Source organism: Bufo bufo, unplaced genomic scaffold (assembly GCF_905171765.1).
Source record: "Bufo bufo unplaced genomic scaffold, aBufBuf1.1, whole genome shotgun sequence".
Lineage (NCBI taxonomy): Eukaryota > Metazoa > Chordata > Amphibia > Anura > Bufonidae > Bufo > Bufo bufo.
The window spans coordinates 1-14,780 of NW_024401161.1; the positions used below are offsets into that span (position 1 = coordinate 1).

A 14,780-nucleotide genomic window follows, 5' to 3' on the forward strand; every position below is an offset into this window, starting at 1 on the left:
TTGCCTGACCCCGGAGAGGACAGGGAAGGGGTCGGTCTTCCAGCCGTTCACCAACACCGTGCTGCAAATGTCAAAGTACATCAGGTCAACAAAAGAACAGAACCTCCTGCCCAGACCTAGCCTGCGCAGCGCCTTGCCCATAAATTCGTGAGAGACCCGGTCGAATGCCTTCTCCTGGTCCAGGCTGACCAGGGCGGCATGAACACGGCGGTCCTGGATGTAGTGCACCGTGTCTCTCACAAGGGCGAGGCTGTCTGCGATCCTGCGGCCTGGAATGCCGCAGGTCTGGTCCGGGTGGACGATTCCGCCGATGACGACCTTCAGCCGATTTGCCAGTACCTTGGCGAGGATCTTGTAGTCCACGTTCAGGAGAGAGATGGGACGCCAGTTTTTCAGGTCACATCTCTCCCCCTTCCGCTTATACAGGATCGTGATCATTCCTTCCCTCAAGGATGGGGGCATTGTACCCTCCACCACCATCTCCCCATAGAGTTCCAACAGGTCCGGACAGATCAGGTCCCCCAGCGCTACATAGAGCTCTGCTGGGAGGCCGTCACTGCCCGGGGTCCTGCCGGGCCTAAAGGATCTAGCGGCAGAGAGCACCTCCCCCACCGTCAGAGGGTCATCCATGGCCTCCGTACCTGCAGGATCAAGGTGGTTAGTGATACCTGACAGGAATTTATCGGCGGCCTTCTGGTCGGTGTTCCTCAGGGAGTAGAGGTCGCTGTAGAAGTCTGTGACGACTCCCATTACTTCCTCCTTCCCCGAGCGCATGTTGCCGTCTTTGTCTCGGAGTTCGTTCAGGGGCGTGTGGCCGGCATGGAGTTTCCTGAAAAAGAACGAGTTACACTTCTCATCCTTATCCAGGTTTTCCACTTTGGAACGGAAGACGATTCGTCTGGATTCCTCCTCAAAGTGCCTTTTCAGGCTCTTTTTGGTCTTATCCAGGTCCTCCCCTACGTCCCAGCCGCACCGGTGAAGATCTTGCAGGGACCGCAACTCACGTTGCAGTGCTCTGAAGGCCTTCTTTTTCTCACACGCCTGATGTTGTTGCTTGGCCTGAAAGAAACAACGAAACTGGACTTTAACATACTCCCACCAGTCACTAGTACATTTAAAGAAGCATTTGTCGTTCCGCCAGGATATGTAGGTATCCCTAAGCTCCGCCAGCACATCTCCCCGACTCAGCAGAGCGCAGTTCAGCTTCCAGGACCCACGGCCCGGGGGGAACCCGGTGCCTAGGGTGCACTGGACCTGAATGGCCCTGTGGTCGGAGAAGAAGCAGGGGACCATAGAGTGCCTACACTGCCTGACTGCCCGAGAGGCAAACACGAAGTCGATCCGAGAACGGAGTGAGCCATCGGGCCGGCACCACGTATAATTAATGGAGCCGTTCCCCATGGATCCCACAACATCCTGCAAGGACGCCTCGGTCACCATCTCGATAAGCAGTTTGGAAGTGACGTCTAGCTTGCTTGAGGTCCCGGAGCTGCGTCCGTCCTCCTCTATCGGGCAGTTGAAGTCCCCGGCCATCACTACGGCCCTGGTGGTAGCAAGCTGCGGTCGTAGGGCCTGGAATAACTCCAGTCGCTCACCCTTGTCAGGGGAGGCGTACACGCTGATGAGCCTAACCGGCTCTCCCGCCCAGGAGCCGTCTACGACAAGAAGCCTGCCGCAGACGAGCTCCTGGACGGAGTCAAGCGTGAACGCGTTTCCCCTGAGGAGGATGGCAACCCCGGCCGACTTGCAGCTGCCACCACCGGACCAGTAGGAGGGGCCATGGGACCACTGCCTGGCCAGGTGGTTGTAGGACCTAGAGGGGGGCAAAGCACATTCCTGCAACATGTAAACGTCGGCAACCTGAGAAGTAAGAAAGGTTAGTATCGTCTGACGTCTAGTCCGATCTCTAATGCTCCTAACATTGATGGAAAAAAGGTTAAAGTTAGCCATCATGTAAGAGAAAGAAAAGGGTTAGCAGAGAACGATACAGCTTAGTTACCACTCCGGTCGTCCGGCGGTTCCTCTACTTCTTCTTGTCCGCTGTCTGGGGGTTGCCCCTGTAATAGCGCAAAGGCGGCTTCGATCTCTTCCAGAGTTATCTGTAGCCGCATCGGGTCGGCGGTTGCCCCGTTGGCCACCATCTCCTCCACTTCGGTCTCGTCGAGGCTACTGGGGATGTGGAGGGGTTGCTGTTGGGGGTCCTCGTTGGTGGCCACCGGTTCTTCCATCTGCTGTTCTGTTTCTTCTTCTTTGTTGGTTGAGGCCACGTCCTCTACCTCGAGCATCTTCTTTTTGGATTGGTCAGCCGTGGGGCTGTCCCTACCCTTTCTCTTTCCTTTCCTCTGACTGACATCTGGGGAGACAAGAGGGGGAAATTCCTCCATAGAGAGGGCTACAGCAGCTGGAGGAGAGGTTAGTTCTGCTGTAGTGGTGGCGGCGGGGCGGGTTGGGCTGGGGGCACGGGAGGGGGCCACTGAGGTGGTGGGGGGTTGGATGTGGATAACCTCAGTGGTGGTGGCGACAGGGCGGGCGGTTGGGCAGGAGGAGGAGGGGGCGGGAGCATGGGCAGGGGGAGATGTCCGCTTACCTTCTTTCTTAGATGGCTTCTCTTTGGGCTGTGTTGCCGCCTGGGCCGCGGCTTGTGGGGGGTTCCGGGCGGCCGGGGCCCTGGCTGCGACTGAAGCCCAGGTGCGGTCCCTCTTTGGGCAGTCCTTGTAGACGTGGGAGGCCAGCCCGCACAGGTTGCACGCCACCTTCTTTGGACAGTCTTTGGTCTCGTGACCTGTGACCCGGCAGATTCGGCAGGGATCCTCCTTGCAGTTCCTCAACTCGTGGCCCTTCTGTCCACATTTCCTGCAGAATTGTGGCATGTCCGGGTAGTAGATGAGGCCGTGGGAGTTTCCGAGGGAAAAAGACTGGGGCAGGTGCTGGAGGCCGTCTTCTGCAGTCGCGTCCTTGTTCAGTTTCACGACCGCTGACCACTTTCCGGTCCAGAAGCCGAGTCCGTTCAGGATGTGGGTGGGTTCCCTCACCACTGTGCAGAATCGATTCAGGAAAGTGGTGATGTCTTTACCGGGGGTGTGTGGGTTCCTCATAGACACCGTAATCCTTCTTTCCTCCCTCTGAATGGGGCAATTCCCGACAAAGTGAGAAAATGTGGAGTCCGATGCCGCCGATTTCACCTTCTCCCAATATCTTCTACAGATGTTGATTGACGCGAAGGTCACGTAGAAGATCCCGGTCATGAAGGCTTGGACGCTGAGGGTCTCTGGCTTTGAAAATCCCTGGTCCACCAGCATCTTCTGGCAGAAGATTTCCTCGGTCATCTCCGGGGACTTTCCATCCACCTCCTTCAGCTTCATGGCGACGGTCTGCCGCATCCAGGGCTCCAGTGAAGGGGCGACCTGGCCGGGCTTTCCGCCGCCTTTCTGCCGGGTAGAGGCGTCTGGTCCGGCCCCAGAGGGCCCAGGAGGCTTGGTGGCTTGGGTCTTCTTAGCCGGTCCTGCAGCATCCTTCTTGGTCTTGGGGGGCTTGGAGGTTGTGGCCATGGCTACTTCCTTCTAGCCCTCTTCCTGTGGTGTCTTCGCAAAGCGTCCTTTTGCCGCAGGGGGCGGAGCTTTGCGGCTTCCTTCTTGCTGGGCGGAGCTTCTTCCGGGGAGAGCTTCGCCGAGCTTCTTTCCTCGTCGAGGTCCCCCGAGGCCGGAGTCTTCAGGCCGGAGTCTTCAGTCCTCGTCGTCGGGGTTCCTCGTCGAGTCCTCGCAGAGTCTTCTCCTGGATCGCAGTCGGAGAAGTTCTTCCAGCTGTCGTGTTCGGGGCTGTCTAGATCCAAGTAAGCACTGTCTAACGTCGTACACCAAGACTATTAAGCCACAGGCCAAGAGGAGGTCGGAGACCAGAGCACTCTTGTTCCCTGGGGAATAGCCCTACACCCAATAGCAGCAGTGAGCTGAAGCTGAATTTAATCAACGATGCTCAAAGGCAGAGTGCAGGGGGTACCCACAAGGACCTGGGCCGGCAAGAAAAGGCAGACTGATAAGAACAGATACTACACTTGATCTTAGCCAAAAGGCCGAGAAGCGATAACCTGAAAAGGGTTCGCAGTACAGGCCGATGGTCCCCAATGCAGAGCACTAATGAAGGCAATAGACTACTGTCCCCAGCCCAATACACAGTCCGGGAGGCTTCTTTCTCTCACAAACCGGGGAAAACGTTCACGCGCGTCCTACGCACAGAAGTCACACCAGCATGCTTCTTTTCGTGTTTGCTATCTGCATAGCTCCGCCCACACGCGACTTTTGGACACGCCTTTTCTTCGCACGAAATTCCTGGTGCGGTGCCAAAGCACGCCAAGCAGAAAGCATGATAGGAATAGTAGTGAGTGAAAGGAAAAAAAAAAAAAAAAAAAAAAGGATAACCATTGTTGATTGTGATGTCACGGCACCATTGTTGAGTGTTCCATCAGGGCCCTTGTGATGTCATCCAATAGCTGACCTTACTTGACCTCTTTGACCTCTTGACCTGACAAGGCTCTTGTGACACGCGCAGTGTTCCGTCCATTGAACAGACAAGGTAGGTCCAGCTGCATAGGAAGTGCTGGGCTACTTTTTAGCCACTAAGTAATCCAGTTCAAAAGATCCACAAGAGGGAGACACAGGCAAACTTTACTCATTTATTGAAGCACTGCAAAAGCTAAATGGTTACATCCAGCCAACTTGATACAAAAAAGGGTCAATTGCCTGCCAGAGACGACTCAGCAACCCTCCGAGGTGTGCACAACAGGCCCAAATCAAACGTGGAGGAGGGGAGGTCCAAACAATTCATTCAGGTGATAAGCCAATTAACCAATCATCAGTCTTAATTGGATCCAGGGTGTGTGTGACGACACTGGGGCTGAATGGGTTGCTTGGTGCTGGAAACAACCGACAGCTGATGCAATTAGGAGATTGACAGACTAGATGCAGGTATTATATGCAAAAAGCAACACTGCACTGACTGGGCAGACAGAGGAGAAGCTGAAGGAGGCACGACACACACAACTTTCCACTTGCTTGGCTGGAAGGATGATGCTTGCAATCCATTTCAATTTCATTCTGTTTTTTCATACTGGATTAGAAGGGGTGCACCGGTCCTGGAGGTACTGCAATACCAGGTCAATGCGTGGAGTGGACAGAGCAAGCTCTTTTTCCATCTCCCTGTTCGAAAAATCCATTTAATATATGGTCCCCAGATAGGGGACGTATCAGATATTAAACTGATAAGAACAGATACTACACTTGATCTTAGCCAAAAGGCCGAGAAGCGATAACCTGAAAAGGGTTCGCAGTACAGGCCGATGGTCCCCAATGCAGAGCACTAATGAAGGCAATAGACTACTGTCCCCAGCCCAATACACAGTCCGGGAGGCTTCTTTCTCTCACAAACCGGGGAAAACGTTCACGCGCGTCCTACGCACAGAAGTCACACCAGCATGCTTCTTTTCGTGTTTGCTATCTGCATAGCTCCGCCCACACGCGACTTTTGGACACGCCTTTTCTTCGCACGAAATTCCTGGTGCGGTGCCAAAGCACGCCAAGCAGAAAGCATGATAGGAATAGTAGTGAGTGAAAGGAAAAAAAAAAAAAAAAAAAAAGGATAACCATTGTTGATTGTGATGTCACGGCACCATTGTTGAGTGTTCCATCAGGGCCCTTGTGATGTCATCCAATAGCTGACCTTACTTGACCTCTTTGACCTCTTGACCTGACAAGGCTCTTGTGACACGCGCAGTGTTCCGTCCATTGAACAGACAAGGTAGGTCCAGCTGCATAGGAAGTGCTGGGCTACTTTTTAGCCACTAAGTAATCCAGTTCAAAAGATCCACAAGAGGGAGACACAGGCAAACTTTACTCATTTATTGAAGCACTGCAAAAGCTAAATGGTTACATCCAGCCAACTTGATACAAAAAAGGGTCAATTGCCTGCCAGAGACGACTCAGCAACCCTCCGAGGTGTGCACAACAGGCCCAAATCAAACGTGGAGGAGGGGAGGTCCAAACAATTCATTCAGGTGATAAGCCAATTAACCAATCATCAGTCTTAATTGGATCCAGGGTGTGTGTGACGACACTGGGGCTGAATGGGTTGCTTGGTGCTGGAAACAACCGACAGCTGATGCAATTAGGAGATTGACAGACTAGATGCAGGTATTATATGCAAAAAGCAACACTGCACTGACTGGGCAGACAGAGGAGAAGCTGAAGGAGGCACGACACACACAACTTTCCACTTGCTTGGCTGGAAGGATGATGCTTGCAATCCATTTCAATTTCATTCTGTTTTTTCATACTGGATTAGAAGGGGTGCACCGGTCCTGGAGGTACTGCAATACCAGGTCAATGCGTGGAGTGGACAGAGCAAGCTCTTTTTCCATCTCCCTGTTCGAAAAATCCATTTAATATATGGTCCCCAGATAGGGGACGTATCAGATATTAAACTGATAAGAACAGATACTACACTTGATCTTAGCCAAAAGGCCGAGAAGCGATAACCTGAAAAGGGTTCGCAGTACAGGCCGATGGTCCCCAATGCAGAGCACTAATGAAGGCAATAGACTACTGTCCCCAGCCCAATACACAGTCCGGGAGGCTTCTTTCTCTCACAAACCGGGGAAAACGTTCACGCGCGTCCTACGCACAGAAGTCACACCAGCATGCTTCTTTTCGTGTTTGCTATCTGCATAGCTCCGCCCACACGCGACTTTTGGACACGCCTTTTCTTCGCACGAAATTCCTGGTGCGGTGCCAAAGCACGCCAAGCAGAAAGCATGATAGGAATAGTAGTGAGTGAAAGGAAAAAAAAAAAAAAAAAAAAAGGATAACCATTGTTGATTGTGATGTCACGGCACCATTGTTGAGTGTTCCATCAGGGCCCTTGTGATGTCATCCAATAGCTGACCTTACTTGACCTCTTTGACCTCTTGACCTGACAAGGCTCTTGTGACACGCGCAGTGTTCCGTCCATTGAACAGACAAGGTAGGTCCAGCTGCATAGGAAGTGCTGGGCTACTTTTTAGCCACTAAGTAATCCAGTTCAAAAGATCCACAAGAGGGAGACACAGGCAAACTTTACTCATTTATTGAAGCACTGCAAAAGCTAAATGGTTACATCCAGCCAACTTGATACAAAAAAGGGTCAATTGCCTGCCAGAGACGACTCAGCAACCCTCCGAGGTGTGCACAACAGGCCCAAATCAAACGTGGAGGAGGGGAGGTCCAAACAATTCATTCAGGTGATAAGCCAATTAACCAATCATCAGTCTTAATTGGATCCAGGGTGTGTGTGACGACACTGGGGCTGAATGGGTTGCTTGGTGCTGGAAACAACCGACAGCTGATGCAATTAGGAGATTGACAGACTAGATGCAGGTATTATATGCAAAAAGCAACACTGCACTGACTGGGCAGACAGAGGAGAAGCTGAAGGAGGCACGACACACACAACTTTCCACTTGCTTGGCTGGAAGGATGATGCTTGCAATCCATTTCAATTTCATTCTGTTTTTTCATACTGGATTAGAAGGGGTGCACCGGTCCTGGAGGTACTGCAATACCAGGTCAATGCGTGGAGTGGACAGAGCAAGCTCTTTTTCCATCTCCCTGTTCGAAAAATCCATTTAATATATGGTCCCCAGATAGGGGACGTATCAGATATTAAACTGATAAGAACAGATACTACACTTGATCTTAGCCAAAAGGCCGAGAAGCGATAACCTGAAAAGGGTTCGCAGTACAGGCCGATGGTCCCCAATGCAGAGCACTAATGAAGGCAATAGACTACTGTCCCCAGCCCAATACACAGTCCGGGAGGCTTCTTTCTCTCACAAACCGGGGAAAACGTTCACGCGCGTCCTACGCACAGAAGTCACACCAGCATGCTTCTTTTCGTGTTTGCTATCTGCATAGCTCCGCCCACACGCGACTTTTGGACACGCCTTTTCTTCGCACGAAATTCCTGGTGCGGTGCCAAAGCACGCCAAGCAGAAAGCATGATAGGAATAGTAGTGAGTGAAAGGAAAAAAAAAAAAAAAAAAAAAGGATAACCATTGTTGATTGTGATGTCACGGCACCATTGTTGAGTGTTCCATCAGGGCCCTTGTGATGTCATCCAATAGCTGACCTTACTTGACCTCTTTGACCTCTTGACCTGACAAGGCTCTTGTGACACGCGCAGTGTTCCGTCCATTGAACAGACAAGGTAGGTCCAGCTGCATAGGAAGTGCTGGGCTACTTTTTAGCCACTAAGTAATCCAGTTCAAAAGATCCACAAGAGGGAGACACAGGCAAACTTTACTCATTTATTGAAGCACTGCAAAAGCTAAATGGTTACATCCAGCCAACTTGATACAAAAAAGGGTCAATTGCCTGCCAGAGACGACTCAGCAACCCTCCGAGGTGTGCACAACAGGCCCAAATCAAACGTGGAGGAGGGGAGGTCCAAACAATTCATTCAGGTGATAAGCCAATTAACCAATCATCAGTCTTAATTGGATCCAGGGTGTGTGTGACGACACTGGGGCTGAATGGGTTGCTTGGTGCTGGAAACAACCGACAGCTGATGCAATTAGGAGATTGACAGACTAGATGCAGGTATTATATGCAAAAAGCAACACTGCACTGACTGGGCAGACAGAGGAGAAGCTGAAGGAGGCACGACACACACAACTTTCCACTTGCTTGGCTGGAAGGATGATGCTTGCAATCCATTTCAATTTCATTCTGTTTTTTCATACTGGATTAGAAGGGGTGCACCGGTCCTGGAGGTACTGCAATACCAGGTCAATGCGTGGAGTGGACAGAGCAAGCTCTTTTTCCATCTCCCTGTTCGAAAAATCCATTTAATATATGGTCCCCAGATAGGGGACGTATCAGATATTAAACTGATAAGAACAGATACTACACTTGATCTTAGCCAAAAGGCCGAGAAGCGATAACCTGAAAAGGGTTCGCAGTACAGGCCGATGGTCCCCAATGCAGAGCACTAATGAAGGCAATAGACTACTGTCCCCAGCCCAATACACAGTCCGGGAGGCTTCTTTCTCTCACAAACCGGGGAAAACGTTCACGCGCGTCCTACGCACAGAAGTCACACCAGCATGCTTCTTTTCGTGTTTGCTATCTGCATAGCTCCGCCCACACGCGACTTTTGGACACGCCTTTTCTTCGCACGAAATTCCTGGTGCGGTGCCAAAGCACGCCAAGCAGAAAGAATGATAGGAATAGTAGTGAGTGAAAGGAAAAAAAAAAAAAAAAAAAAAAGGATAACCATTGTTGATTGTGATGTCACGGCACCATTGTTGAGTGTTCCATCAGGGCCCTTGTGATGTCATCCAATAGCTGACCTTACTTGACCTCTTTGACCTCTTGACCTGACAAGGCTCTTGTGACACGCGCAGTGTTCCGTCCATTGAACAGACAAGGTAGGTCCAGCTGCATAGGAAGTGCTGGGCTACTTTTTAGCCACTAAGTAATCCAGTTCAAAAGATCCACAAGAGGGAGACACAGGCAAACTTTACTCATTTATTGAAGCACTGCAAAAGCTAAATGGTTACATCCAGCCAACTTGATACAAAAAAGGGTCAATTGCCTGCCAGAGACGACTCAGCAACCCTCCGAGGTGTGCACAACAGGCCCAAATCAAACGTGGAGGAGGGGAGGTCCAAACAATTCATTCAGGTGATAAGCCAATTAACCAATCATCAGTCTTAATTGGATCCAGGGTGTGTGTGACGACACTGGGGCTGAATGGGTTGCTTGGTGCTGGAAACAACCGACAGCTGATGCAATTAGGAGATTGACAGACTAGATGCAGGTATTATATGCAAAAAGCAACACTGCACTGACTGGGCAGACAGAGGAGAAGCTGAAGGAGGCACGACACACACAACTTTCCACTTGCTTGGCTGGAAGGATGATGCTTGCAATCCATTTCAATTTCATTCTGTTTTTTCATACTGGATTAGAAGGGGTGCACCGGTCCTGGAGGTACTGCAATACCAGGTCAATGCGTGGAGTGGACAGAGCAAGCTCTTTTTCCATCTCCCTGTTCGAAAAATCCATTTAATATATGGTCCCCAGATAGGGGACGTATCAGATATTAAACTGATAAGAACAGATACTACACTTGATCTTAGCCAAAAGGCCGAGAAGCGATAACCTGAAAAGGGTTCGCAGTACAGGCCGATGGTCCCCAATGCAGAGCACTAATGAAGGCAATAGACTACTGTCCCCAGCCCAATACACAGTCCGGGAGGCTTCTTTCTCTCACAAACCGGGGAAAACGTTCACGCGCGTCCTACGCACAGAAGTCACACCAGCATGCTTCTTTTCGTGTTTGCTATCTGCATAGCTCCGCCCACACGCGACTTTTGGACACGCCTTTTCTTCGCACGAAATTCCTGGTGCGGTGCCAAAGCACGCCAAGCAGAAAGCATGATAGGAATAGTAGTGAGTGAAAGGAAAAAAAAAAAAAAAAAAAAAAGGATAACCATTGTTGATTGTGATGTCACGGCACCATTGTTGAGTGTTCCATCAGGGCCCTTGTGATGTCATCCAATAGCTGACCTTACTTGACCTCTTTGACCTCTTGACCTGACAAGGCTCTTGTGACACGCGCAGTGTTCCGTCCATTGAACAGACAAGGTAGGTCCAGCTGCATAGGAAGTGCTGGGCTACTTTTTAGCCACTAAGTAATCCAGTTCAAAAGATCCACAAGAGGGAGACACAGGCAAACTTTACTCATTTATTGAAGCACTGCAAAAGCTAAATGGTTACATCCAGCCAACTTGATACAAAAAAGGGTCAATTGCCTGCCAGAGACGACTCAGCAACCCTCCGAGGTGTGCACAACAGGCCCAAATCAAACGTGGAGGAGGGGAGGTCCAAACAATTCATTCAGGTGATAAGCCAATTAACCAATCATCAGTCTTAATTGGATCCAGGGTGTGTGTGACGACACTGGGGCTGAATGGGTTGCTTGGTGCTGGAAACAACCGACAGCTGATGCAATTAGGAGATTGACAGACTAGATGCAGGTATTATATGCAAAAAGCAACACTGCACTGACTGGGCAGACAGAGGAGAAGCTGAAGGAGGCACGACACACACAACTTTCCACTTGCTTGGCTGGAAGGATGATGCTTGCAATCCATTTCAATTTCATTCTGTTTTTTCATACTGGATTAGAAGGGGTGCACCGGTCCTGGAGGTACTGCAATACCAGGTCAATGCGTGGAGTGGACAGAGCAAGCTCTTTTTCCATCTCCCTGTTCGAAAAATCCATTTAATATATGGTCCCCAGATAGGGGACGTATCAGATATTAAACTGATAAGAACAGATACTACACTTGATCTTAGCCAAAAGGCCGAGAAGCGATAACCTGAAAAGGGTTCGCAGTACAGGCCGATGGTCCCCAATGCAGAGCACTAATGAAGGCAATAGACTACTGTCCCCAGCCCAATACACAGTCCGGGAGGCTTCTTTCTCTCACAAACCGGGGAAAACGTTCACGCGCGTCCTACGCACAGAAGTCACACCAGCATGCTTCTTTTCGTGTTTGCTATCTGCATAGCTCCGCCCACACGCGACTTTTGGACACGCCTTTTCTTCGCACGAAATTCCTGGTGCGGTGCCAAAGCACGCCAAGCAGAAAGCATGATAGGAATAGTAGTGAGTGAAAGGAAAAAAAAAAAAAAAAAAAAAAGGATAACCATTGTTGATTGTGATGTCACGGCACCATTGTTGAGTGTTCCATCAGGGCCCTTGTGATGTCATCCAATAGCTGACCTTACTTGACCTCTTTGACCTCTTGACCTGACAAGGCTCTTGTGACACGCGCAGTGTTCCGTCCATTGAACAGACAAGGTAGGTCCAGCTGCATAGGAAGTGCTGGGCTACTTTTTAGCCACTAAGTAATCCAGTTCAAAAGATCCACAAGAGGGAGACACAGGCAAACTTTACTCATTTATTGAAGCACTGCAAAAGCTAAATGGTTACATCCAGCCAACTTGATACAAAAAAGGGTCAATTGCCTGCCAGAGACGACTCAGCAACCCTCCGAGGTGTGCACAACAGGCCCAAATCAAACGTGGAGGAGGGGAGGTCCAAACAATTCATTCAGGTGATAAGCCAATTAACCAATCATCAGTCTTAATTGGATCCAGGGTGTGTGTGACGACACTGGGGCTGAATGGGTTGCTTGGTGCTGGAAACAACCGACAGCTGATGCAATTAGGAGATTGACAGACTAGATGCAGGTATTATATGCAAAAAGCAACACTGCACTGACTGGGCAGACAGAGGAGAAGCTGAAGGAGGCACGACACACACAACTTTCCACTTGCTTGGCTGGAAGGATGATGCTTGCAATCCATTTCAATTTCATTCTGTTTTTTCATACTGGATTAGAAGGGGTGCACCGGTCCTGGAGGTACTGCAATACCAGGTCAATGCGTGGAGTGGACAGAGCAAGCTCTTTTTCCATCTCCCTGTTCGAAAAATCCATTTAATATATGGTCCCCAGATAGGGGACGTATCAGATATTAAACTGATAAGAACAGATACTACACTTGATCTTAGCCAAAAGGCCGAGAAGCGATAACCTGAAAAGGGTTCGCAGTACAGGCCGATGGTCCCCAATGCAGAGCACTAATGAAGGCAATAGACTACTGTCCCCAGCCCAATACACAGTCCGGGAGGCTTCTTTCTCTCACAAACCGGGGAAAACGTTCACGCGCGTCCTACGCACAGAAGTCACACCAGCATGCTTCTTTTCGTGTTTGCTATCTGCATAGCTCCGCCCACACGCGACTTTTGGACACGCCTTTTCTTCGCACGAAATTCCTGGTGCGGTGCCAAAGCACGCCAAGCAGAAAGCATGATAGGAATAGTAGTGAGTGAAAGGAAAAAAAAAAAAAAAAAAAAAAAGGATAACCATTGTTGATTGTGATGTCACGGCACCATTGTTGAGTGTTCCATCAGGGCCCTTGTGATGTCATCCAATAGCTGACCTTACTTGACCTCTTTGACCTCTTGACCTGACAAGGCTCTTGTGACACGCGCAGTGTTCCGTCCATTGAACAGACAAGGTAGGTCCAGCTGCATAGGAAGTGCTGGGCTACTTTTTAGCCACTAAGTAATCCAGTTCAAAAGATCCACAAGAGGGAGACACAGGCAAACTTTACTCATTTATTGAAGCACTGCAAAAGCTAAATGGTTACATCCAGCCAACTTGATACAAAAAAGGGTCAATTGCCTGCCAGAGACGACTCAGCAACCCTCCGAGGTGTGCACAACAGGCCCAAATCAAACGTGGAGGAGGGGAGGTCCAAACAATTCATTCAGGTGATAAGCCAATTAACCAATCATCAGTCTTAATTGGATCCAGGGTGTGTGTGACGACACTGGGGCTGAATGGGTTGCTTGGTGCTGGAAACAACCGACAGCTGATGCAATTAGGAGATTGACAGACTAGATGCAGGTATTATATGCAAAAAGCAACACTGCACTGACTGGGCAGACAGAGGAGAAGCTGAAGGAGGCACGACACACACAACTTTCCACTTGCTTGGCTGGAAGGATGATGCTTGCAATCCATTTCAATTTCATTCTGTTTTTTCATACTGGATTAGAAGGGGTGCACCGGTCCTGGAGGTACTGCAATACCAGGTCAATGCGTGGAGTGGACAGAGCAAGCTCTTTTTCCATCTCCCTGTTCGAAAAATCCATTTAATATATGGTCCCCAGATAGGGGACGTATCAGATATTAAACTGATAAGAACAGATACTACACTTGATCTTAGCCAAAAGGCCGAGAAGCGATAACCTGAAAAGGGTTCGCAGTACAGGCCGATGGTCCCCAATGCAGAGCACTAATGAAGGCAATAGACTACTGTCCCCAGCCCAATACACAGTCCGGGAGGCTTCTTTCTCTCACAAACCGGGGAAAACGTTCACGCGCGTCCTACGCACAGAAGTCACACCAGCATGCTTCTTTTCGTGTTTGCTATCTGCATAGCTCCGCCCACACGCGACTTTTGGACACGCCTTTTCTTCGCACGAAATTCCTGGTGCGGTGCCAAAGCACGCCAAGCAGAAAGCATGATAGGAATAGTAGTGAGTGAAAGGAAAAAAAAAAAAAAAAAAAAAAGGATAACCATTGTTGATTGTGATGTCACGGCACCATTGTTGAGTGTTCCATCAGGGCCCTTGTGATGTCATCCAATAGCTGACCTTACTTGACCTCTTTGACCTCTTGACCTGACAAGGCTCTTGTGACACGCGCAGTGTTCCGTCCATTGAACAGACAAGGTAGGTCCAGCTGCATAGGAAGTGCTGGGCTACTTTTTAGCCACTAAGTAATCCAGTTCAAAAGATCCACAAGAGGGAGACACAGGCAAACTTTACTCATTTATTGAAGCACTGCAAAAGCTAAATGGTTACATCCAGCCAACTTGATACAAAAAAGGGTCAATTGCCTGCCAGAGACGACTCAGCAACCCTCCGAGGTGTGCACAACAGGCCCAAATCAAACGTGGAGGAGGGGAGGTCCAAACAATTCATTCAGGTGATAAGCCAATTAACCAATCATCAGTCTTAATTGGATCCAGGGTGTGTGTGACGACACTGGGGCTGAATGGGTTGCTTGGTGCTGGAAACAACCGACAGCTGATGCAATTAGGAGATTGACAGACTAGATGCAGGTATTATATGCAAAAAGCAACACTGCACTGACTGGGCAGACAGAG

General features: G+C 49.8%; 8 non-coding genes and 1 pseudogene across 8 annotated transcripts; all 9 read right to left on the bottom strand.

Moving 5' to 3' along the window:
* Positions 1-3,879: 3,879 nt before the first annotated feature.
* LOC120984786 lies at positions 3,880-4,081 on the bottom strand (annotated as a pseudogene).
* A 1,031-nt stretch (positions 4,082-5,112) lies between these two features.
* Positions 5,113-5,303, bottom strand: LOC120984769. Its single transcript, XR_005775376.1, has one exon. It is a non-coding gene; the product is annotated as a U2 spliceosomal RNA (small nuclear RNA).
* Positions 5,304-6,333: 1,030 nt separating this feature from the next.
* LOC120984800 lies at positions 6,334-6,524 on the bottom strand. The gene has a single exon (XR_005775396.1). It is a non-coding gene; the product is annotated as a U2 spliceosomal RNA (small nuclear RNA).
* A 1,030-nt stretch (positions 6,525-7,554) lies between these two features.
* On the bottom strand, positions 7,555-7,745 carry LOC120984812. The gene has a single exon (XR_005775407.1). It is a non-coding gene; the product is annotated as a U2 spliceosomal RNA (small nuclear RNA).
* Positions 7,746-8,775: 1,030 nt separating this feature from the next.
* Positions 8,776-8,966, bottom strand: LOC120984823. Its single transcript, XR_005775418.1, has one exon. It is a non-coding gene; the product is annotated as a U2 spliceosomal RNA (small nuclear RNA).
* A 1,031-nt stretch (positions 8,967-9,997) lies between these two features.
* Positions 9,998-10,188, bottom strand: LOC120984836. Its single transcript, XR_005775430.1, has one exon. It is a non-coding gene; the product is annotated as a U2 spliceosomal RNA (small nuclear RNA).
* Positions 10,189-11,219: 1,031 nt separating this feature from the next.
* LOC120984775 lies at positions 11,220-11,410 on the bottom strand. The gene has a single exon (XR_005775382.1). It is a non-coding gene; the product is annotated as a U2 spliceosomal RNA (small nuclear RNA).
* Positions 11,411-12,441: 1,031 nt separating this feature from the next.
* On the bottom strand, positions 12,442-12,632 carry LOC120984787. The gene has a single exon (XR_005775387.1). It is a non-coding gene; the product is annotated as a U2 spliceosomal RNA (small nuclear RNA).
* A 1,032-nt stretch (positions 12,633-13,664) lies between these two features.
* On the bottom strand, positions 13,665-13,855 carry LOC120984791. The gene has a single exon (XR_005775388.1). It is a non-coding gene; the product is annotated as a U2 spliceosomal RNA (small nuclear RNA).
* Between the last annotated feature and the right edge of the window lie 925 nt (positions 13,856-14,780).